We start from the raw sequence: 24851 nt of genomic DNA, 5'->3' as shown, positions 1-24851 counted from the left end.
TTCTGTTTGACATCAAACATGTCTTTCCCAAAGCACTAATAAAGTGTAATTGAGAGAAAAAAACTTTCTGCTTTTGAAATGCTCTAAAAGGAATTAGATGAAATAAGTTTCTTTAGAGAATATAGGATGGCTTCAAGCATTACAAATTAAAACCAGTGGAATTTGAGTAAAAAAAAAAATTTTGCTTTTGAAATGCTCTAAAAGGAATCAGATGAAATAACTTTCTTTAGAGAATATAGGATGGGCTCAAACATTACAAATTAAAACCAGTGGAATTACACATTAGATGCTACAAATTTTCATAGCAGTTTTCGGAAAAAGCAGAATAATAAATATTCACCAACAGAACATGTGGTTCTGTGGCTTAGTTGGTTAAAGTTCCTGTCTTGTAAACAGGAGATCCTGAGTTCAACTCTCAGCTGTACCTTTTTTTCATCTTCTCAAGAATAAGCTTACTATCTTAAAGCAGGTCTTTTACCTGTGTGCAAATTCAAATTTGCCATTGTTCCAGCCCTACTGATAGTGCAATTGTGAGATTAAGAATCTCATCTAAATGCTGAAAAGGAAGTAAGATTGCTTCAAGCTTGACAACTTAACCAATGGATTTTATTTTGAAATTCCTCCACTTTCCGCACCTGACTCTCTAAGCAGTCTTTCCAATATATCACATCTTTTTGTGATGTAGACAAGTTGGTCAAAGAGCCTGTTTAGTAAACAGAAAATCTTGATTTCGAATGTCAGCAGTGCTTTCCTTTCTTCATGTCAGTTTGGGGCTGTTAGCCGAAAAATAAGACTTTCACTTCTGTTTGACATCAAACATGTCTTTCCCAAAGCACTAATAAAGTGTATTTGAGAGAAAAAAACTTTCTGCTTTTGAAATGCTCTAAAAGGAATTAGATGAAATAAGTTTCTTTAGAGAATATAGGATGGCTTCAAGCATTACAAATTAAAACCAGTGGAATTTGAGTAAAAAAAAAAATTTTGCTTTTGAAATGCTCTAAAAGGAATCAGATGAAATAACTTTCTTTAGAGAATATAGGATGGGCTCAAGCATTACAAATTAAAACCAGTGGAATTACACATTAGATGCTACAAATTTTCATAGCAGTTTTCAGAAAAAGCAGAATAATAAATATTCACACATGAAAATTGGGATGCTGTGGCTTAGTTGGTTAAAGTGCCTGTCTTGTAAACACGAGATCCTGAGTTCAACTCTCAGCAGTACCTTGTTTTCATCTTCTCAAGAATAAGCTTCCTATCTTAAAGCATGTCTTTTACCTGTGTGCAAATTCAAATTTGCCATTGTTCCAGCCCTACTGATAGTGCAATTGTGAGATTAAGAATCTCATCTAAATGCTGAAAAGGAAGTAAGATTGCTTCAAGCTTGACAACTTAACCAATGGATTTTATTTTGAAATTCCTCCACTTTCCGCACCTGACTCTCTAAGCAGTCTTTCCAATATATCACATCTTTTTGTGATGTAGACAAGTTGGTCAAAGAGCCTGTTTAGTAAACAGAAAATCTTGATTTTGAATGTCAGCAGTGCTTTCCTTTCTTCATGTCAGTTTGGGGCTGTTAGCCGAAAAAGAAGACTTTCACTTCTGTTTGACATCAAACATGTCTTTCCCAAAGCACTAATAAAGTGTAATTGAGAGAAAAAAACTTTCTGCTTTTGAAATGCTCTAAAAGGAATTAGATGAAATAAGTTTCTTTAGAGAATATAGGATGGCTTCAAGCATTACAAATTAAAACCAGTGGAATTTGAGTAAAAAAAAAAATTTTGCTTTTGAAATGCTCTAAAAGGAATCAGATGAAATAACTTTCTTTAGAGAATATAGGATGGGCTCAAACATTACAAATTAAAACCAGTGGAATTACACATTAGATGCTACAAATTTTCATAGCAGTTTTCGGAAAAAGCAGAATAATAAATATTCACCAACAGAACATGTGGTTCTGTGGCTTAGTTGGTTAAAGTTCCTGTCTTGTAAACAGGAGATCCTGAGTTCAACTCTCAGCTGTACCTTTTTTTCATCTTCTCAAGAATAAGCTTACTATCTTAAAGCAGGTCTTTTACCTGTGTGCAAATTCAAATTTGCCATTGTTCCAGCCCTACTGATAGTGCAATTGTGAGATTAAGAATCTCATCTAAATGCTGAAAAGGAAGTAAGATTGCTTCAAGCTTGACAACTTAACCAATGGATTTTATTTTGAAATTCCTCCACTTTCCGCACCTGACTCTCTAAGCAGTCTTTCCAATATATCACATCTTTTTGTGATGTAGACAAGTTGGTCAAAGAGCCTGTTTAGTAAACAGAAAATCTTGATTTCGAATGTCAGCAGTGCTTTCCTTTCTTCATGTCAGTTTGGGGCTGTTAGCCGAAAAAGAAGACTTTCACTTCTGTTTGACATCAAACATGTCTTTCCCAAAGCACTAATAAAGTGTATTTGAGAGAAAAAAACTTTCTGCTTTTGAAATGCTCTAAAAGGAATTAGATGAAATAAGTTTCTTTAGAGAATATAGGATGGCTTCAAGCATTACAAATTAAAACCAGTGGAATTTGAGTAAAAAAAAAAATTTTGCTTTTGAAATGCTCTAAAAGGAATCAGATGAAATAACTTTCTTTAGAGAATATAGGATGGGCTCAAGCATTACAAATTAAAACCAGTGGAATTACACATTAGATGCTACAAATTTTCATAGCAGTTTTCAGAAAAAGCAGAATAATAAATATTCACACATGAAAATTGGGATGCTGTGGCTTAGTTGGTTAAAGTGCCTGTCTTGTAAACAGGAGATCCTGAGTTCAACTCTCAGCAGTACCTTGTTTTCATCTTCTCAAGAATAAGCTTCCTATCTTAAAGCATGTCTTTTACCTGTGTGCAAATTCAAATTTGCCATTGTTCCAGCCCTACTGATAGTGCAATTGTGAGATTAAGAATCTCATCTAAATGCTGAAAAGGAAGTAAGATTGCTTCAAGCTTGACAACTTAACCAATGGATTTTATTTTGAAATGCCTCCACTTTCCGCACCTGACTCTCTAAGCAGTCTTTCCAATATATCACATCTTTTTGTGATGTAGACAAGTTGGTCAAAGAGCCTGTTTAGTAAACAGAAAATCTTGATTTCGAATGTCAGCAGTGCTTTCCTTTCTTCATGTCAGTTTGGGGCTGTTAGCCGAAAAAGAGGACTTTCACTTTTGTTTGACATCAAACATGTCTTTCCCAAAGCACTAATAAAGTGTAATTGAGAGAAAAAAAACTTTCTGCTTTTGAAATGCTCTAAAAGGAATTAGATGAAATAAGTTTCTTTAGAGAATATAGGATGGCTTCAAGCATTACAAATTAAAACCAGTGGAATTTGAGTAAAAAAAAAAATTTTGCTTTTGAAATGCTCTAAAAGGAATCAGATGAAATAACTTTCTTTAGAGAATATAGGATGGGCTCAAGCATTACAAATTAAAACCAGTGGAATTACACATTAGATGCTACAAATTTTCATAGCAGTTTTCAGAAAAAGCAGAATAATAAATATTCACACATGAAAATTGGGATGCTGTGGCTTAGTTGGTTAAAGTGCCTGTCTTGTAAACAGGAGATCCTGAGTTCAACTCTCAGCAGTACCTTGTTTTCATCTTCTCAAGAATAAGCTTCCTATCTTAAAGCATGTCTTTTACCTGTGTGCAAATTCAAATTTGCCATTGTTCCAGCCCTACTGATAGTGCAATTGTGAGATTAAGAATCTCATCTAAATGCTGAAAAGGAAGTAAGATTGCTTCAAGCTTGACAACTTAACCAATGGATTTTATCTTGAAATTCCTCCACTTTCCGCACCTGACTCTCTAAGCAGTCTTTCCAATATATCACATCTTTTTGTGATGTAGACAAGTTGGTCAAAGAGCCTGTTTAGTAAACAGAAAATCTTGATTTTGAATGTCAGCAGTGCTTTCCTTTCTTCATGTCAGTTTGGGGCTGTTAGCCGAAAAAGAAGACTTTCACTTCTGTTTGACATCAAACATGTCTTTCCCAAAGCACTAATAAAGTGTAATTGAGAGAAAAAAACTTTCTGCTTTTGAAATGCTCTAAAAGGAATTAGATGAAATAAGTTTCTTTAGAGAATATAGGATGGCTTCAAGCATTACAAATTAAAACCAGTGGAATTTGAGTAAAAAAAAAAATTTTGCTTTTGAAATGCTCTAAAAGGAATCAGATGAAATAACTTTCTTTAGAGAATATAGGATGGGCTCAAACATTACAAATTAAAACCAGTGGAATTACACATTAGATGCTACAAATTTTCATAGCAGTTTTCGGAAAAAGCAGAATAATAAATATTCACCAACAGAACATGTGGTTCTGTGGCTTAGTTGGTTAAAGTTCCTGTCTTGTAAACAGGAGATCCTGAGTTCAACTCTCAGCTGTACCTTTTTTTCATCTTCTCAAGAATAAGCTTACTATCTTAAAGCATGTCTTTTACCTGTGTGCAAATTCAAATTTGCCATTGTTCCAGCCCTACTGATAGTGCAATTGTGAGATTAAGAATCTCATCTAAATGCTGAAAAGGAAGTAAGATTGCTTCAAGCTTGACAACTTAACCAATGGATTTTATCTTGAAATTCCTCCACTTTCCGCACCTGACTCTCTAAGCAGTCTTTCCAATATATCACATCTTTTTGTGATGTAGACAAGTTGGTCAAAGAGCCTGTTTAGTAAACAGAAAATCTTGATTTTGAATGTCAGCAGTGCTTTCCTTTCTTCATGTCAGTTTGGGGCTGTTAGCCGAAAAAGAAGACTTTCACTTCTGTTTGACATCAAACATGTCTTTCCCAAAGCACTAATAAAGTGTAATTGAGAGAAAAAAACTTTCTGCTTTTGAAATGCTCTAAAAGGAATTAGATGAAATAAGTTTCTTTAGAGAATATAGGATGGCTTCAAGCATTACAAATTAAAACCAGTGGAATTTGAGTAAAAAAAAAAATTTTGCTTTTGAAATGCTCTAAAAGGAATCAGATGAAATAACTTTCTTTAGAGAATATAGGATGGGCTCAAACATTACAAATTAAAACCAGTGGAATTACACATTAGATGCTACAAATTTTCATAGCAGTTTTCGGAAAAAGCAGAATAATAAATATTCACCAACAGAACATGTGGTTCTGTGGCTTAGTTGGTTAAAGTTCCTGTCTTGTAAACAGGAGATCCTGAGTTCAACTCTCAGCTGTACCTTTTTTTCATCTTCTCAAGAATAAGCTTACTATCTTAAAGCAGGTCTTTTACCTGTGTGCAAATTCAAATTTGCCATTGTTCCAGCCCTACTGATAGTGCAATTGTGAGATTAAGAATCTCATCTAAATGCTGAAAAGGAAGTAAGATTGCTTCAAGCTTGACAACTTAACCAATGGATTTTATTTTGAAATTCCTCCACTTTCCGCACCTGACTCTCTAAGCAGTCTTTCCAATATATCACATCTTTTTGTGATGTAGACAAGTTGGTCAAAGAGCCTGTTTAGTAAACAGAAAATCTTGATTTCGAATGTCAGCAGTGCTTTCCTTTCTTCATGTCAGTTTGGGGCTGTTAGCCGAAAAAGAAGACTTTCACTTCTGTTTGACATCAAACATGTCTTTCCCAAAGCACTAATAAAGTGTATTTGAGAGAAAAAAACTTTCTGCTTTTGAAATGCTCTAAAAGGAATTAGATGAAATAAGTTTCTTTAGAGAATATAGGATGGCTTCAAGCATTACAAATTAAAACCAGTGGAATTTGAGTAAAAAAAAAAATTTTGCTTTTGAAATGCTCTAAAAGGAATCAGATGAAATAACTTTCTTTAGAGAATATAGGAAGGGCTCAAGCATTACAAATTAAAACCAGTGGAATTACACATTAGATGCTACAAATTTTCATAGCAGTTTTCAGAAAAAGCAGAATAATAAATATTCACACATGAAAATTGGGATGCTGTGGCTTAGTTGGTTAAAGTGCCTGTCTTGTAAACACGAGATCCTGAGTTCAACTCTCAGCAGTACCTTGTTTTCATCTTCTCAAGAATAAGCTTCCTATCTTAAAGCATGTCTTTTACCTGTGTGCAAATTCAAATTTGCCATTGTTCCAGCCCTACTGATAGTGCAATTGTGAGATTAAGAATCTCATCTAAATGCTGAAAAGGAAGTAAGATTGCTTCAAGCTTGACAACTTAACCAATGGATTTTATTTTGAAATTCCTCCACTTTCCGCACCTGACTCTCTAAGCAGTCTTTCCAATATATCACATCTTTTTGTGATGTAGACAAGTTGGTCAAAGAGCCTGTTTAGTAAACAGAAAATCTTGATTTTGAATGTCAGCAGTGCTTTCCTTTCTTCATGTCAGTTTGGGGCTGTTAGCCGAAAAAGAAGACTTTCACTTCTGTTTGACATCAAACATGTCTTTCCCAAAGCACTAATAAAGTGTAATTGAGAGAAAAAAACTTTCTGCTTTTGAAATGCTCTAAAAGGAATTAGATGAAATAAGTTTCTTTAGAGAATATAGGATGGCTTCAAGCATTACAAATTAAAACCAGTGGAATTTGAGTAAAAAAAAAAATTTTGCTTTTGAAATGCTCTAAAAGGAATCAGATGAAATAACTTTCTTTAGAGAATATAGGATGGGCTCAAACATTACAAATTAAAACCAGTGGAATTACACATTAGATGCTACAAATTTTCATAGCAGTTTTCGGAAAAAGCAGAATAATAAATATTCACCAACAGAACATGTGGTTCTGTGGCTTAGTTGGTTAAAGTTCCTGTCTTGTAAACAGGAGATCCTGAGTTCAACTCTCAGCTGTACCTTTTTTTCATCTTCTCAAGAATAAGCTTACTATCTTAAAGCAGGTCTTTTACCTGTGTGCAAATTCAAATTTGCCATTGTTCCAGCCCTACTGATAGTGCAATTGTGAGATTAAGAATCTCATCTAAATGCTGAAAAGGAAGTAAGATTGCTTCAAGCTTGACAACTTAACCAATGGATTTTATTTTGAAATTCCTCCACTTTCCGCACCTGACTCTCTAAGCAGTCTTTCCAATATATCACATCTTTTTGTGATGTAGACAAGTTGGTCAAAGAGCCTGTTTAGTAAACAGAAAATCTTGATTTCGAATGTCAGCAGTGCTTTCCTTTCTTCATGTCAGTTTGGGGCTGTTAGCCGAAAAAGAAGACTTTCACTTCTGTTTGACATCAAACATGTCTTTCCCAAAGCACTAATAAAGTGTATTTGAGAGAAAAAAACTTTCTGCTTTTGAAATGCTCTAAAAGGAATTAGATGAAATAAGTTTCTTTAGAGAATATAGGATGGCTTCAAGCATTACAAATTAAAACCAGTGGAATTTGAGTAAAAAAAAAAATTTTGCTTTTGAAATGCTCTAAAAGGAATCAGATGAAATAACTTTCTTTAGAGAATATAGGATGGGCTCAAGCATTACAAATTAAAACCAGTGGAATTACACATTAGATGCTACAAATTTTCATAGCAGTTTTCAGAAAAAGCAGAATAATAAATATTCACACATGAAAATTGGGATGCTGTGGCTTAGTTGGTTAAAGTGCCTGTCTTGTAAACAGGAGATCCTGAGTTCAACTCTCAGCAGTACCTTGTTTTCATCTTCTCAAGAATAAGCTTCCTATCTTAAAGCATGTCTTTTACCTGTGTGCAAATTCAAATTTGCCATTGTTCCAGCCCTACTGATAGTGCAATTGTGAGATTAAGAATCTCATCTAAATGCTGAAAAGGAAGTAAGATTGCTTCAAGCTTGACAACTTAACCAATGGATTTTATTTTGAAATTCCTCCACTTTCCGCACCTGACTCTCTAAGCAGTCTTTCCAATATATCACATCTTTTTGTGATGTAGACAAGTTGGTCAAAGAGCCTGTTTAGTAAACAGAAAATCTTGATTTTGAATGTCAGCAGTGCTTTCCTTTCTTCATGTCAGTTTGGGGCTGTTAGCCGAAAAAGAAGACTTTCACTTCTGTTTGACATCAAACATGTCTTTCCCAAAGCACTAATAAAGTGTAATTGAGAGAAAAAAACTTTCTGCTTTTGAAATGCTCTAAAAGGAATTAGATGAAATAAGTTTCTTTAGAGAATATAGGATGGCTTCAAGCATTACAAATTAAAACCAGTGGAATTTGAGTAAAAAAAAAAATTTTGCTTTTGAAATGCTCTAAAAGGAATCAGATGAAATAACTTTCTTTAGAGAATATAGGATGGGCTCAAGCATTACAAATTAAAACCAGTGGAATTACACATTAGATGCTACAAATTTTCATAGCAGTTTTCGGAAAAAGCAGAATAATAAATATTCACCAACAGAACATGTGGTTCTGTGGCTTAGTTGGTTAAAGTGCCTGTCTTGTAAACAGGAGATCCTGAGTTCAACTCTCAGCTGTACCTTTATTTCATCTTCTCAAGAATAAGCTTACTATCTTAAAGCAGGTCTTTTACCTGTGTGCAAATTCAAATTTGCCATTGTTCCAGCCCTACTGATAGTGCAATTGTGAGATTAAGAATCTCATCTAAATGCTGAAAAGGAAGTAAGATTGCTTCAAGCTTGACAACTTAACCAATGGATTTTATTTTGAAATTCCTCCACTTTCCGCACCTGACTCTCTAAGCAGTCTTTCCAATATATCACATCTTTTTGTGATGTAGACAAGTTGGTCAAAGAGCCTGTTTAGTAAACAGAAAATCTTGATTTCGAATGTCAGCAGTGCTTTCCTTTCTTCATGTCAGTTTGGGGCTGTTAGCCGAAAAAGAAGACTTTCACTTCTGTTTGACATCAAACATGTCTTTCCCAAAGCACTAATAAAGTGTATTTGAGAGAAAAAAACTTTCTGCTTTTGAAATGCTCTAAAAGGAATTAGATGAAATAAGTTTCTTTAGAGAATATAGGATGGCTTCAAGCATTACAAATTAAAACCAGTGGAATTTGAGTAAAAAAAAAATTTTGCTTTTGAAATGCTCTAAAAGGAATCAGATGAAATAACTTTCTTTAGAGAATATAGGATGGGCTCAAGCATTACAAATTAAAACCAGTGGAATTACACATTAGATGCTACAAATTTTCATAGCAGTTTTCAGAAAAAGCAGAATAATAAATATTCACACCTGAAAATTGGGATGCTGTGGCTTAGTTGGTTAAAGTGCCTGTCTTGTAAACAGGAGATCCTGAGTTCAACTCTCAGCAGTACCTTGTTTTCATCTTCTCAAGAATAAGCTTCCTATCTTAAAGCAGGTCTTTTACCTGTGTGCAAATTCAAATTTGCCATTGTTACAGCCCTACTGATAGTGCAATTGTGAGATTAAGAATCTCATCTAAATGCTGAAAAGGAAGTAAGATTGCTTCAAGCTTGACAACTTAACCAACTTAACCAAGATGCTACATCTTCTCAAGAATAAGCTTCCTATCTTAAAGCAGGTGTGTTTTACCTGTGTGCAAACTCAAATTTGCCATTGTTCCAGCCCTACTGATAGTGCAATTGTGAGATTAAGAATCTCATCTAAATGCTGAAAAGGAAGTAAGATTGCTTCAAGCTTGACAACTTAACCAACTTAACCAAGATGCTACATCTTCTCAAGAATAAGCTTCCTATCTTAAAGCAGGTGTGTTTTACCTGTGTGCAAACTCAAATTTGCTATTGTTCCAGCCCTACTGATAGTGCAATTGTGAGATTAAGAATCTCATCTAAATGCTGAAAAGGAAGTAAGATTGCTTCAAGCTTGACAACTTAACCAATGGATTTTATTTTGAAATGCCTCCACTTTCCGCACCTGACTCTCTAAGCAGTCTTTCCAATATATCACATCTTTTTGTGATGTAGACAAGTTGGTCAAAGAGCCTGTTTAGTAAACAGAAAATCTTGATTTCGAATGTCAGCAGTGCTTTCCTTTCTTCATGTCAGTTTGGGGCTGTTAGCCGAAAAAGAGGACTTTCACTTTTGTTTGACATCAAACATGTCTTTCCCAAAGCACTAATAAAGTGTAATTGAGAGAAAAAAAACTTTCTGCTTTTGAAATGCTCTAAAAGGAATTAGATGAAATAAGTTTCTTTAGAGAATATAGGATGGCTTCAAGCATTACAAATTAAAACCAGTGGAATTTGAGTAAAAAAAAAAATTTTGCTTTTGAAATGCTCTAAAAGGAATCAGATGAAATAACTTTCTTTAGAGAATATAGGATGGGCTCAAGCATTACAAATTAAAACCAGTGGAATTACACATTAGATGCTACAAATTTTCATAGCAGTTTTCAGAAAAAGCAGAATAATAAATATTCACACATGAAAATTGGGGTGCTGTGGCTTAGTTGGTTAAAGTGCCTGTCTTGTAAACAGGAGATCCTGAGTTCAACTCTCAGCAGTACCTTGTTTTCATCTTCTCAAGAATAAGCTTCCAATCTTAAAGCAGGTCTTTTACCTGTGTGCAAATTCAAATTTGCCATTGTTCCAGCCCTACTGATAGTGCAATTGTGAGATTAAGAATCTCATCTAAATGCTGAAAAGGAAGTAAGATTGCTTCAAGCTTGACAACTTAACCAACTTAACCAAGATGCTACATCTTCTCAAGAATAAGCTTCCTATCTTAAAGCAGGTGTGTTTTACCTGTGTGCAAACTCAAATTTGCCATTGTTCCAGCCCTACTGATAGTGCAATTGTGAGATTAAGAATCTCATCTAAATGCTGAAAAGGAAGTAAGATTGCTTCAAGCTTGACAACTTAACCAACTTAACCAAGATGCTACATCTTCTCAAGAATAAGCTTCCTATCTTAAAGCAGGTGTGTTTTACCTGTGTGCAAACTCAAATTTGCCATTGTTCCAGCCCTACTGATAGTGCAATTGTGAGATTAAGAATCTCATCTAAATGCTGAAAAGGAAGTAAGATTGCTTCAAGCTTGACAACTTAACCAATGGATTTTATTTTGAAATGCCTCCACTTTCCGCACCTGACTCTCTAAGCAGTCTTTCCAATATATCACATCTTTTTGTGATGTAGACAAGTTGGTCAAAGAGCCTGTTTAGTAAACAGAAAATCTTGATTTCGAATGTCAGCAGTGCTTTCCTTTCTTCATGTCAGTTTGGGGCTGTTAGCCGAAAAAGAGGACTTTCACTTTTGTTTGACATCAAACATGTCTTTCCCAAAGCACTAATAAAGTGTAATTGAGAGAAAAAAAACTTTCTGCTTTTGAAATGCTCTAAAAGGAATTAGATGAAATAAGTTTCTTTAGAGAATATAGGATGGCTTCAAGCATTACAAATTAAAACCAGTGGAATTTGAGTAAAAAAAAAAATTTTGCTTTTGAAATGCTCTAAAAGGAATCAGATGAAATAACTTTCTTTAGAGAATATAGGATGGGCTCAAGCATTACAAATTAAAACCAGTGGAATTACACATTAGATGCTACAAATTTTCATAGCAGTTTTCAGAAAAAGCAGAATAATAAATATTCACACATGAAAATTGGGATGCTGTGGCTTAGTTGGTTAAAGTGCCTGTCTTGTAAACAGGAGATCCTGAGTTCAACTCTCAGCAGTACCTTGTTTTCATCTTCTCAAGAATAAGCTTCCTATCTTAAAGCATGTCTTTTACCTGTGTGCAAATTCAAATTTGCCATTGTTCCAGCCCTACTGATAGTGCAATTGTGAGATTAAGAATCTCATCTAAATGCTGAAAAGGAAGTAAGATTGCTTCAAGCTTGACAACTTAACCAATGGATTTTATTTTGAAATGCCTCCACTTTCCGCACCTGACTCTCTAAGCAGTCTTTCCAATATATCACATCTTTTTGTGATGTAGACAAGTTGGTCAAAGAGCCTGTTTAGTAAACAGAAAATCTTGATTTCGAATGTCAGCAGTGCTTTCCTTTCTTCATGTCAGTTTGGGGCTGTTAGCCGAAAAAGAGGACTTTCACTTTTGTTTGACATCAAACATGTCTTTCCCAAAGCACTAATAAAGTGTAATTGAGAGAAAAAAAACTTTCTGCTTTTGAAATGCTCTAAAAGGAATTAGATGAAATAAGTTTCTTTAGAGAATATAGGATGGCTTCAAGCATTACAAATTAAAACCAGTGGAATTTGAGTAAAAAAAAAAATTTTGCTTTTGAAATGCTCTAAAAGGAATCAGATGAAATAACTTTCTTTAGAGAATATAGGATGGGCTCAAGCATTACAAATTAAAACCAGTGGAATTACACATTAGATGCTACAAATTTTCATAGCAGTTTTCAGAAAAAGCAGAATAATAAATATTCACACATGAAAATTGGGATGCTGTGGCTTAGTTGGTTAAAGTGCCTGTCTTGTAAACAGGAGATCCTGAGTTCAACTCTCAGCAGTACCTTGTTTTCATCTTCTCAAGAATAAGCTTCCTATCTTAAAGCATGTCTTTTACCTGTGTGCAAATTCAAATTTGCCATTGTTCCAGCCCTACTGATAGTGCAATTGTGAGATTAAGAATCTCATCTAAATGCTGAAAAGGAAGTAAGATTGCTTCAAGCTTGACAACTTAACCAATGGATTTTATTTTGAAATTCCTCCACTTTCCGCACCTGACTCTCTAAGCAGTCTTTCCAATATATCACATCTTTTTGTGATGTAGACAAGTTGGTCAAAGAGCCTGTTTAGTAAACAGAAAATCTTGATTTTGAATGTCAGCAGTGCTTTCCTTTCTTCATGTCAGTTTGGGGCTGTTAGCCGAAAAAGAAGACTTTCACTTCTGTTTGACATCAAACATGTCTTTCCCAAAGCACTAATAAAGTGTAATTGAGAGAAAAAAACTTTCTGCTTTTGAAATGCTCTAAAAGGAATTAGATGAAATAAGTTTCTTTAGAGAATATAGGATGGCTTCAAGCATTACAAATTAAAACCAGTGGAATTTGAGTAAAAAAAAAAATTTTGCTTTTGAAATGCTCTAAAAGGAATCAGATGAAATAACTTTCTTTAGAGAATATAGGATGGGCTCAAGCATTACAAATTAAAACCAGTGGAATTACACATTAGATGCTACAAATTTTCATAGCAGTTTTCGGAAAAAGCAGAATAATAAATATTCACCAACAGAACATGTGGTTCTGTGGCTTAGTTGGTTAAAGTGCCTGTCTTTTAAACAGGAGATCCTGAGTTCAACTCTCAGCTGTACCTTTTTTTCATCTTCTCAAGAATAAGCTTACTATCTTAAAGCAGGTCTTTTACCTGTGTGCAAATTCAAATTTGCCATTGTTCCAGCCCTACTGATAGTGCAATTGTGAGATTAAGAATCTCATCTAAATGCTGAAAAGGAAGTAAGATTGCTTCAAGCTTGACAACTTAACCAATGGATTTTATTTTGAAATTCCTCCACTTTCCGCACCTGACTCTCTAAGCAGTCTTTCCAATATATCACATCTTTTTGTGATGTAGACAAGTTGGTCAAAGAGCCTGTTTAGTAAACAGAAAATCTTGATTTCGAATGTCAGCAGTGCTTTCCTTTCTTCATGTCAGTTTGGGGCTGTTAGCCAAAAAAGAAGACTTTCACTTCTGTTTGACATCAAACATGTCTTTCCCAAAGCACTAATAAAGTGTATTTGAGAGAAAAAAACTTTCTGCTTTTGAAATGCTCTAAAAGGAATTAGATGAAATAAGTTTCTTTAGAGAATATAGGATGGCTTCAAGCATTACAAATTAAAACCAGTGGAATTTGAGTAAAAAAAAAATTTTGCTTTTGAAATGCTCTAAAAGGAATCAGATGAAATAACTTTCTTTAGAGAATATAGGATGGGCTCAAGCATTACAAATTAAAACCAGTGGAATTACACATTAGATGCTACAAATTTTCATAGCAGTTTTTGGAAACAGCAGAATAATAAATATTCACCTATGGAACATGTGGTGCTGTGGCTTAGTTGGTTAAAGCGCCTGTCTTGTAAACTGGAGATCCTGAGTTCAACTCTCAGCAGTACCTTGTTTTCATCTTCTCAAGAATAAGCTTCCTATCTTAAAGCATGTCTTTTACCTGTGTGCAAATTCAAATTTGCCATTGTTCCAGCCCTACTGATAGTGCAATTGTGAGATTAAGAATCTCATCTAAATGCTGAAAAGGAAGTAAGATTGCTTCAAGCTTGACAACTTAACCAATGGATTTTATTTTGAAATTCCTCCACTTTCCGCACCTGACTCTCTAAGCAGTCTTTCCAATATATCACATCTTTTTGTGATGTAGACAAGTTGGTCAAAGAGCCTGTTTAGTAAACAGAAAATCTTGATTTTGAATGTCAGCAGTGCTTTCCTTTCTTCATGTCAGTTTGGGGCTGTTAGCCGAAAAAGAAGACTTTCACTTCTGTTTGACATCAAACATGTCTTTCCCAAAGCACTAATAAAGTGTAATTGAGAGAAAAAAACTTTCTGCTTTTGAAATGCTCTAAAAGGAATTAGATGAAATAAGTTTCTTTAGAGAATATAGGATGGCTTCAAGCATTACAAATTAAAACCAGTGGAATTTGAGTAAAAAAAAAAATTTTGCTTTTGAAATGCTCTAAAAGGAATCAGATGAAATAACTTTCTTTAGAGAATATAGGATGGGCTCAAGCATTACAAATTAAAACCAGTGGAATTACACATTAGATGCTACAAATTTTCATAGCAGTTTTCGGAAAAAGCAGAATAATAAATATTCACCAACAGAACATGTGGTTCTGTGGCTTAGTTGGTTAAAGTGCCTGACTTGTAAACAGGAGATCCTGAGTTCAACTCTCAGCAGTACCTTTTTTTCATCTTCTCAAGAATAAGCTTACTATCTTAAAGCAGGTCTTTTACCTGTGTGCAAATTCAAATTTGCCATTGTTCCAGCCCTACTGATAGTGCAATTGTGAGATTAAGAATCTCATCTAAATGCTGAAAAGGAAGTAAGATTGCTTCAAGCTTGACAACTTAACCAATGGATTTTATTTTGAAATTCCTCCACTTTCCGCACCTGACTCTCTAAGCAGTCTTTCCAATATATCACATCTTTTTGTGATGTAGACAAGTTGGTCAAAGAGCCTGTTTAGTAAACAGAAAATCTTGATTTCGAATGTCAGCAGTGCTTTCCTTTCTTCATGTCAGTTTGGGGCTGTTAGCCGAAAAAGAAGACTTTCACTTCTGTTTGACATCAAACATGTCTTTCCCAAAGCACTAATAAAGTGTATTTGAGAGAAAAAAACTTTCTGCTTTTGAAATGCTCTAAAAGGAATTAGATGAAATAAGTTTCTTTAGAGAATATAGGATGGCTTCAAGCATTACAAATTAAAACCAGTGGAATTTGAGTAAAAAAAAAATTTTGCTTTTGAAATGCTCTAAAAGGAATCAGATGAAATAACTTTCTTTAGAGAATATAGGATGGGCTCAAGCATTACAAATTAAAACCAGTGGAATTACACATTAGATGCTACAAATTTTCATAGCAGTTTTCGGAAAAAGCAGAATAATAAATATTCACCTATGGAACATGTGGTGCTGTGGCTTAGTTGGTTAAAGCGCCTGTCTTGTAAACTGGAGATCCTGAGTTCAACTCTCAGCAGTACCTTGTTTTCATCTTCTCAAGAATAAGCTTCCTATCTTAAAGCATGTCTTTTACCTGTGTGCAAATTCAAATTTGCCATTGTTCCAGCCCTACTGATAGTGCAATTGTGAGATTAAGAATCTCATCTAAATGCTGAAAAGGAAGTAAGATTGCTTCAAGCTTGACAACTTAACCAACTTAACCAAGATGCTACATCTTCTCAAGAATAAGCTTCCTATCTTAAAGCAGGTGTGTTTTACCTGTGTGCAAACTCAAATTTGCCATTGTTCCAGCCCTACTGATAGTGCAATTGTGAGATTAAGAATCTCATCTAAATGCTGAAAAGGAAGTAAGATTGCTTCAAGCTTGACAACTTAACCAATGGATTTTATTTTGAAATGCCTCCACTTTCCGCACCTGACTCTCTAAGCAGTCTTTCCAATATATCACATCTTTTTGTGATGTAGACAAGTTGGTCAAAGAGCCTGTTTAGTAAACAGAAAATCTTGATTTCGAATGTCAGCAGTGCTTTCCTTTCTTCATGTCAGTTTGGGGCTGTTAGCCGAAAAAGAAGACTTTCACTTCTGTTTGACATCAAACATGTCTTTCCCAAAGCACTAATAAAGTGTATTTGAGAGAAAAAAACTTTCTGCTTTTGAAATGCTCTAAAAGGAATTAGATGAAATAAGTTTCTTTAGAGAATATAGGATGGCTTCAAGCATTACAAATTAAAACCAGTGGAATTTGAGTAAAAAAAAAATTTTGCTTTTGAAATGCTCTAAAAGGAATCAGATGAAATAACTTTCTTTAGAGAATATAGGATGGGCTCAAGCATTACAAATTAAAACCAGTGGAATTACACATTAGATGCTACAAATTTTCATAGCAGTTTTCAGAAAAAGCAGAATAATAAATATTCACACATGAAAATTGGGATGCTGTGGCTTAGTTGGTTAAAGTGCCTGTCTTGTAAACAGGAGATCCTGAGTTCAACTCTCAGCAGTACCTTGTTTTCATCTTCTCAAGAATAAGCTTCCTATCTTAAAGCAGGTCTTTTACCTGTGTGCAAATTCAAATTTGCCATTGTTCCAGCCCTACTGATAGTGCAATTGTGAGATTAAGAATCTCATCTAAATGCTGAAAAGGAAGTAAGATTGCTTCAAGCTTGACAACTTAACCAACTTAACCAAGATGCTACATCTTCTCAAGAATAAGCTTCCTATCTTAAAGCAGGTGTGTTTTACCTGTGTGCAAACTCAAATTTGCCATTGTTCCAGCCCTACTGATAGTGCAATTGTGAGATTAAGAATCTCATCTAAATGCTGAAAAGGAAGTAAGATTGCTTCAAGCTTGACAACTTAACCAATGGATTTTATTTTGAAATGCCTCCACTTTCCGCACCTGACTCTCTAAGCAGTCTTTCCAATATATCACATCTTTTTGTGATGTAGACAAGTTGGTCAAAGAGCCTGTTTAGTAAACAGAAAATCTTGATTTCGAATGTCAGCAGTGCTTTCCTTTCTTCATGTCAGTTTGGGGCTGTTAGCCGAAAAAGAGGACTTTCACTTTTGTTTGACATCAAACATGTCTTTCCCAAAGCACTAATAAAGTGTAATTGAGAGAAAAAAAACTTTCTGCTTTTGAAATGCTCTAAAAGGAATTAGATGAAATAAGTTTCTTTAGAGAATATAGGATGGCTTCAAGCATTACAAATTAAAACCAGTGGAATTTGAGTAAAAAAAAAAATTTTGCTTTTGAAATGCTCTAAAAGGAATCAGATGAAATAACTTTCTTTAGAGAATATAGGATGGGCTCAAGCATTACAAATTAAAACCAGTGGAATTACACATTAGATGCTACAAATTTTCATAGCAGTTTTCAGAAAAAGCAGAATAATAAATATTCACACATGAAAATTGGGGTGCTGTGGCTTAGTTGGTTAAAGTGCCTGTCTTGTAAACAGGAGAGCCTGAGTTCAACTCTCAGCAGTACCTTGTTTTCATCTTCTCAAGAATAAGCTTCCTATCTTAAAGCAGGTCTTTTACCTGTGTGCAAATTCAAATTTGCCATTGTTCCAGCCCTACTGATAGTGCAATTGTGAGATTAAGAATCTCATCTAAATGCTGAAAAGGAAGTAAGATTGCTTCAAGCTTGACAACTTAACCAACTTAACCAAGATGCTACATCTTCTCAAGAATAAGCTTCCTATCTTAAAGCAGGTGTGTTTTACCTGTGTGCAAACTCAAATTTGCCATTGTTCCAGCCCTACTGATAGTGCAATTGTGAGATTAAGAATCTCATCTAAATGCTGAAAAGGAAGTAAGATTGCTTCAAGCTTGACAACTTAACCAACTTAACCAAGATGCTACATCTTCTCAAGAATAAGCTTCCTATCTTAAAGCAGGTGTGTTTTACCTGTGTGCAAACTCAAATTTGCCATTGTTCCAGCCCTACTGATAGTGCAATTGTGAGATTAAGAATCTCATCTAAATGCTGAAAAGGAAGTAAGATTGCTTCAAGCTTGACAACTTAACCAATGGATTTTATTTTGAAATGCCTCCACTTTCCGCACCTGACTCTCTAAGCAGTCTTTCCAATATATCACATCTTTTTGTGATGTAGACAAGTTGGTCAAAGAGCCTGTTTAGTAAACAGAAAATCTTGATTTCGAATGTCAGCAGTGCTTTCCTTTCTTCATGTCAGTTTGGGGCTGTTAGCCGAAAAAGAGGACTTTCACTTTTGTTTGACATCAAACATGTCTTTCCCAAAGCACTAATAAAGTGTAATTGAGAGAAAAAAAACTTTCTGCTTTTGAAATGCTCTAAAAGGAATTAGATGAAATAAGTTTCTTTAGAGAATATAGGATGGCTTCAAGCATTACAAATTAAAACCAGTGGAATTTGAGTAAAAAAAAAAATTTCGCTTTTGAAATGCTCTAAAAGGAATCAGATGAAATAACTTTCTTTAGAGAATATAGGATGGGCTCAAGCATTACAAATTAAAACCAGTGGAATTACACATTAGATGCTACAAATTTTCATAGCAGTTTTCGAAAAAAGCAGAATAATAAATATTCACCTATGGAACATGTGGTGCTGTGGCTTAGTTGGTTAAAGTGCCTGTCTTGTAAACAGGAGATCCTGAGTTCAACTCTCAGCAGTACCTTGTTTTCATCTTCTCAAGAATAAGCTTCCTATCTTAAAGCAGGTCTTTTACCTGTGTGCAAATTCAAATTTGCCATTGTTCCAGCCCTACTGATAGTGCAATTGTGAGATTAAGAATCTCATCTAAATGCTGAAAAGGAAGTAAGATTGCTTCAAGCTTGACAACTTAACCAACTTAACCAAGATGCTACATCTTCTCAAGAATAAGCTTCCTATCTTAAAGCAGGTGTGTTTTACCTGTGTGCAAACTCAAATTTGCCATTGTTCCAGCCCTACTGATAGTGCAATTGTGAGATTAAGAATCTCATCTAAATGCTGAAAAGGAAGTAAGATTGCTTCAAGCTTGACAACTTAACCAATGGATTTTATTTTGAAATGCCTCCACTTTCCGCACCTGACTCTCTAAGCAGTCTTTCCAATATATCACATCTTTTTGTGATGTAGACAAGTTGGTCAAAGAGCCTGTTTAGTAAACAGAAAATCTTGATTTCGAATGTCAGCAGTGCTTTCCTTTCTTCATGTCAGTTTGGGGCTGTTAGCCGAAAAAGAGGACTTTCACTTTTGTTTGACATCAAACATGTCTTTCCCAAAGCACTAATAAAGTGTAATTGAGAGAAAAAAAACTTTCTGCTTTTGAAATGCTCTAAAAGGAATTAGATGAAATAAGTTTCTTTAGAGAATATAGGATGGCTTCAAGCATTACAAATTAAAACCAGTGGAATTTGAGTAAAAAAAAAAATTTTGCTTTTGAAATGCTCTAAAAGGAATCAGATGAAATAACTTTCTTTAGAGAATATAGGATGGGCTCAAGCATTACAAATTAAAACCAGTGGAATTACACATTAGATGCTACAAATTTTCATAGCAGTTTTCAGAAAAAGCAGAATAATAAATATTCACACATGAAAATTGGGGTGCTGTGGCTTAGTTGGTTAAAGTGCCTGTCTTGTAAACAGGAGAGCCTGAGTTCAACTCTCAGCAGTACCTTGTTTTCATCTTCTCAAGAATAAGCTTCCTATCTTAAAGCAGGTCTTTTACCTGTGTGCAAATTCAAATTTGCCATTGTTCCAGCCCTACTGATAGTGCAATTGTGAGATTAAGAATCTCATCTAAATGCTGAAAAGGAAGTAAGATTGCTTCAAGCTTGACAACTTAACCAACTTAACCAAGATGCTACATCTTCTCAAGAATAAGCTTCCTATCTTAAAGCAGGTGTGTTTTACCTGTGTGCAAACTCAAATTTGCCATTGTTCCAGCCCTACTGATAGTGCAATTGTGAGATTAAGAATCTCATCTAAATGCTGAAAAGGAAGTAAGATTGCTTCAAGCTTGACAACTTAACCAATGGATTTTATTTTGAAATGCCTCCACTTTCCGCACCTGACTCTCTAAGCAGTCTTTCCAATATATCACATCTTTTTGTGATGTAGACAAGTTGGTCAAAGAGCCTGTTTAGTAAACAGAAAATCTTGATTTCGAATGTCAGCAGTACTTTCCTTTCTTCATGTCAGTTTGGGGCTGTTAGCCGAAAAAGAGGACTTTCACTTTTGTTTGACATCAAACATGTCTTTCCCAAAGCACTAATAAAGTGTAATTGAGAGAAAAAAAACTTTCTGCTTTTGAAATGCTCTAAAAGGAATTAGATGAAATAAGTTTCTTTAGAGAATATAGGATGGCTTCAAGCATTACAAATTAAAACCAGTGGAATTTGAGTAAAAAAAAAAATTTTGCTTTTGAAATGCTCTAAAAGGAATCAGATGAAATAACTTTCTTTAGAGAATATAGGATGGGCTCAAGCATTACAAATTAAAACCAGTGGAATTACACATTAGATGCTACAAATTTTCATAGCAGTTTTCGAAAAAAGCAGAATAATAAATATTCACCTATGGAACATGTGGTGCTGTGGCTTAGTTGGTTAAAGCACCTGTCTTGTAAACAGGAGATCCTGAGTTCAACTCTCAGCAGTACCTTGTTTTTGTCTTCTCAAGAATAAGCTTCCTATCTTAAAGCAGGTGTTTTACCTGTGTGCAAACTCAAATTTGCCATTGTTCCAGCCCTACTGATAGTGCAATTGTGAGATTAAGAATCTCATAATCTCATCTAAATGCTGAAAAGGAAGTAAGATTGCTTCAAGCTTGACAACTTAACCAATGGATTTTATTTTGAAATTCCTCCACTTTCCGCACCTGACTCTCTAAGCAGTCTTTACAATATATCACATCTTTTTGTGATGTAGACAAGTTGGTCAAAGAGCCTGTTTAGTAAACAGAAAATCTTGATTTCGAACGTCAGCAGTGCTTTCCTTTCTTCATGTCAGTTTGGGGCTGTTAGCCGAAAAAGAAGACTTTCACTTCTGTTTGACATCAAACATGTCTTTCCCAAAGCACTAATAAAGTGTAATTGAGAGAAAAAAACTTTCTGCTTTTGAAATGCTCTAAAAGGAATTAGATGAAATAAGTTTCTTTAGAGAATATAGGATGGCTTCAAGCATTACAAATTAAAACCAGTGGAATTTGAGTAAAAAAAAATTTTGCTTTTGAAATGCTCTAAAAGGAATCAGATGAAATAACTTTCTTTAGAGAATATAGGATGGGCTCAAGCATTACAAATTAAAACCAGTGGAATTACACATTAGATGCTACAAATTTTCATAGCAGTTTTCGGAAAAAGCAGAATAATAAATATTCACCAACAGAACATGTGGTTCTGTGGCTTAGTTGGTTAAAGCGCCTGTCTTGTAAACAGGAGATCCTGAGTTCAACTCTCAGCAGTACCTTGTTTTTGTCTTCTCAAGAATAAGCATCCTATCTTAAAGCAGTTGTTTTACCTGTGTGCAAACTCAAATTTGCCATTGTTCCAGCCCTACTGATAGTGCAATTGTGAGATTAAGAATCTCATCTAAATGCTGAAAAGGAAGTAAGATTGCTTCAAGCTTGACAACTTAACCAATGGATTTTATTTTGAAATGCCTCCACTTTCCGCACCTGACTCTCTAAGCAGTCTTTCCAATATATCACATCTTTTTGTGATGTAGACAAGTTGGTCAAAGAGCCTGTTTAGTAAACAGAAAATCTTGATTTCGAATGTCAGCAGTGCTTTCCTTTCTTCATGTCAGTTTGGGGCTGTTAGCCGAAAAAGAGGACTTTCACTTTTGTTTGACATCAAACATGTCTTTCCCAAAGCACTAATAAAGTGTAATTGAGAGAAAAAAAACTTTCTGCTTTTGAAATGCTCTAAAAGGAATTAGATGAAATAAGTTTCTTTAGAGAATATAGGATGGCTTCAAGCATTACAAATTAAAACCAGTGGAATTTGAGTAAAAAAAAAAATTTTGCTTTTGAAATGCTCTAAAAGGAATCAGATAAAATAACTTTCTTTAGAGAATATAGGATGGGCTCAAGCATTAGAAATTAAAACCAGTGGAATTACACATTAGATGCTACAAATTTTCATAGCAGTTTTCAGAAAAAGCAGAATAATAAATATTCACACATGAAAATTGGGGTGCTGTGGCTTAGTTGGTTAAAGTGCCTGTCTTGTAAACAGGAGATCCTGAGTTCAACTCTCAGCAGTACCTTGTTTTCATCTTCTCAAGAATAAGCTTCCTATCTTAAAGCAGGTCTTTTACCTGTGTGCAAATTCAAATTTGCCATTGTTCCAGCCCTACTGATAGTGCAATTGTGAGATTAAGAATCTCATCTAAATGCTGAAAAGGAAGTAAGATTGCTTCAAGCTTGACAACTTAACCAACTTAACCAAGATGCTACATCTTCTCAAGAACAAGCTTCCTATCTTAAAGCAGGTGTGTTTTACCTGTGTGCAAACTCTAATTTGCCATTGTTCCAGCCCTACTGATAGTGCAATTGTGAGATTAAGAATCTCATCTAAATGCTGAAAAGGAAGTAAGATTGCTTCAAGCTTGACAACTTAACCAATGGATTTTATTTTGAAATGCCTCCACTTTCCGCACCTGACTCTCTAAGCAGTCTTTCCAATATATCACATCTTTTTGTGATGTAGACAAGTTGGTCAAAGAGCCTGTTTAGTAAACAGAAAATCTTGATTTCGAATGTCAGCAGTGCTTTCCTTTCTTCATGTCAGTTTGGGGCTGTTAGCCGAAAAAGAGGACTTTCACTTTTGTTTGACATCAAACATGTCTTTCCCAAAGCACTAATAAAGTGTAATTGAGAGAAAAAAACTTTCTGCTTTTGATATGCTCTAAAAGGAATTAGATGAAATAAGTTTCTTTAGAGAATATAGGATGGCTTCAAGCATTACAAATTAAAACCAGTGGAATTTGAGTAAAAAAAAAAATTTTGCTTTTGAAATGCTCTAAAAGGAATCAGATGAAATAACTTTCTTTAGAGAATATAGGATGGGCTCAAGCATTACAAATTAAAACCAGTGGAATTACACATTAGATGCTACAAATTTTCATAGCAGTTTTCAGAAAAAGCAGAATAATAAATATTCACACATGAAAATTGGGGTGCTGTGGCTTAGTTGGTTAAAGTGCCTGTCTTGTAAACAGGAGATCCTGAGTTCAACTCTCAGCAGTACCTTGTTTTCATCTTCTCAAGAATAAGCTTCCTATCTTAAAGCAGGTCTTTTACCTGTGTGCAAATTCAAATTTGCCATTGTTCCAGCCCTACTGATAGTGCAATTGTGAGATTAAGAATCTCATCTAAATGCTGAAAAGGAAGTAAGATTGCTTCAAGCTTGACAACTTAACCAACTTAACCAAGATGCTACATCTTCTCAAGAATAAGCTTCCTATCTTAAAGCAGGTGTGTTTTACCTGTGTGCAAACTCAAATTTGCCATTGTTCCAGCCCTACTGATAGTGCAATTGTGAGATTAAGAATCTCATCTAAATGCTGAAAAGGAAGTAAGATTGCTTCAAGCTTGACAACTTAACCAATGGATTTTATTTTGAAATGCCTCCACTTTCCGCACCTGACTCTCTAAGCAGTCTTTCCAATATATCACATCTTTTTGTGATGTAGACAAGTTGGTCAAAGAGCCTGTTTAGTAAACAGAAAATCTTGATTTCGAATGTCAGCAGTGCTTTCCTTTCTTCATGTCAGTTTGGGGCTGTTAGCCGAAAAAGAGGACTTTCACTTTTGTTTGACATCAAACATGTCTTTCCCAAAGCACTAATAAAGTGTAATTGAGAGAAACAAAAACTTTCTGCTTTTGAAATGCTCTAAAAGGAATTAGATGAAATAAGTTTCTTTAGAGAATATAGGATGGCTTCAAGCATTACAAATTAAAACCAGTGGAATTTGAGTAAAAAAAAAAATTTTGCTTTTGAAATGCTCTAAAAGGAATCAGATAAAATAACTTTCTTTAGAGAATATAGGATGGGCTCAAGCATTAGAAATTAAAACCAGTGGAATTACACATTAGATGCTACAAATTTTCATAGCAGTTTTCAGAAAAAGCAGAATAATAAATATTCACACATGAAAATTGGGGTGCTGTGGCTTAGTTGGTTAAAGTGCCTGTCTTGTAAACAGGAGATCCTGAGTTCAACTCTCAGCAGTACCTTGTTTTCATCTTCTCAAGAATAAGCTTCCTATCTTAAAGCAGGTCTTTTACCTGTGTGCAAATTCAAATTTGCCATTGTTCCAGCCCTACTGATAGTGCAATTGTGAGATTAAGAATCTCATCTAAATGCTGAAAAGGAAGTAAGATTGCTTCAAGCTTGACAACTTAACCAACTTAACCAAGATGCTACATCTTCTCAAGAATAAGCTTCCTATCTTAAAGCAGGTGTGTTTTACCTGTGTGCAAACTCAAATTTGCCATTGTTCCAGCCCTACTGATAGTGCAATTGTGAGATTAAGAATCTCATCTAAATGCTGAAAAGGAAGTAAGATTGCTTCAAGCTTGACAACTTAACCAATGGATTTTATTTTGAAATGCCTCCACTTTCCGCACCTGACTCTCTAAGCAGTCTTTCCAATATATCACATCTTTTTGTGATGTAGACAAGTTGGTCAAAGAGCCTGTTTAGTAAACAGAAAATCTTGATTTCGAATGTCAGCAGTGCTTTCCTTTCTTCATGTCAGTTTGGGGCTGTTAGCCGAAAAAGAGGACTTTCACTTTTGTTTGACATCAAACATGTCTTTCCCAAAG

The 24851-nt window shown here is 34.7% G+C and overlaps 9 non-coding genes across 9 annotated transcripts; all 9 read left to right on the top strand.

Annotated features, from left to right (window-relative positions):
• The first annotated feature begins 10324 nt into the window (after positions 1 to 10324).
• On the top strand, positions 10325 to 10398 carry TRNAT-UGU (transfer RNA threonine (anticodon UGU)). Its single transcript has one exon. It is a non-coding gene; the product is annotated as a tRNA-Thr (tRNA).
• A 2698-nt stretch (positions 10399 to 13096) lies between these two features.
• TRNAK-UUU (transfer RNA lysine (anticodon UUU)) lies at positions 13097 to 13170 on the top strand. The gene has a single exon. It is a non-coding gene; the product is annotated as a tRNA-Lys (tRNA).
• A 4294-nt stretch (positions 13171 to 17464) lies between these two features.
• TRNAT-UGU (transfer RNA threonine (anticodon UGU)) lies at positions 17465 to 17538 on the top strand. Its single transcript has one exon. It is a non-coding gene; the product is annotated as a tRNA-Thr (tRNA).
• A 1097-nt stretch (positions 17539 to 18635) lies between these two features.
• TRNAT-UGU (transfer RNA threonine (anticodon UGU)) lies at positions 18636 to 18709 on the top strand. Its single transcript has one exon. It is a non-coding gene; the product is annotated as a tRNA-Thr (tRNA).
• Positions 18710 to 19621: 912 nt separating this feature from the next.
• On the top strand, positions 19622 to 19695 carry TRNAT-UGU (transfer RNA threonine (anticodon UGU)). Its single transcript has one exon. It is a non-coding gene; the product is annotated as a tRNA-Thr (tRNA).
• A 912-nt stretch (positions 19696 to 20607) lies between these two features.
• Positions 20608 to 20681, top strand: TRNAT-UGU (transfer RNA threonine (anticodon UGU)). The gene has a single exon. It is a non-coding gene; the product is annotated as a tRNA-Thr (tRNA).
• Positions 20682 to 22214: 1533 nt separating this feature from the next.
• On the top strand, positions 22215 to 22288 carry TRNAT-UGU (transfer RNA threonine (anticodon UGU)). The gene has a single exon. It is a non-coding gene; the product is annotated as a tRNA-Thr (tRNA).
• Positions 22289 to 23199: 911 nt separating this feature from the next.
• TRNAT-UGU (transfer RNA threonine (anticodon UGU)) lies at positions 23200 to 23273 on the top strand. Its single transcript has one exon. It is a non-coding gene; the product is annotated as a tRNA-Thr (tRNA).
• Positions 23274 to 24186: 913 nt separating this feature from the next.
• TRNAT-UGU (transfer RNA threonine (anticodon UGU)) lies at positions 24187 to 24260 on the top strand. The gene has a single exon. It is a non-coding gene; the product is annotated as a tRNA-Thr (tRNA).
• The last annotated feature ends 591 nt before the right edge of the window (positions 24261 to 24851 follow it).

This window comes from Dendrobates tinctorius, unplaced genomic scaffold (genome assembly GCF_039654945.1).
Source record: "Dendrobates tinctorius isolate UK_male_01 unplaced genomic scaffold, ASM3965494v1 ptg000254l, whole genome shotgun sequence".
Lineage (NCBI taxonomy): Eukaryota > Metazoa > Chordata > Amphibia > Anura > Dendrobatidae > Dendrobates > Dendrobates tinctorius.
Note: the sequence above shows the minus strand (reverse complement) of the source record. Positions and strands in the feature narration are given on the sequence as shown.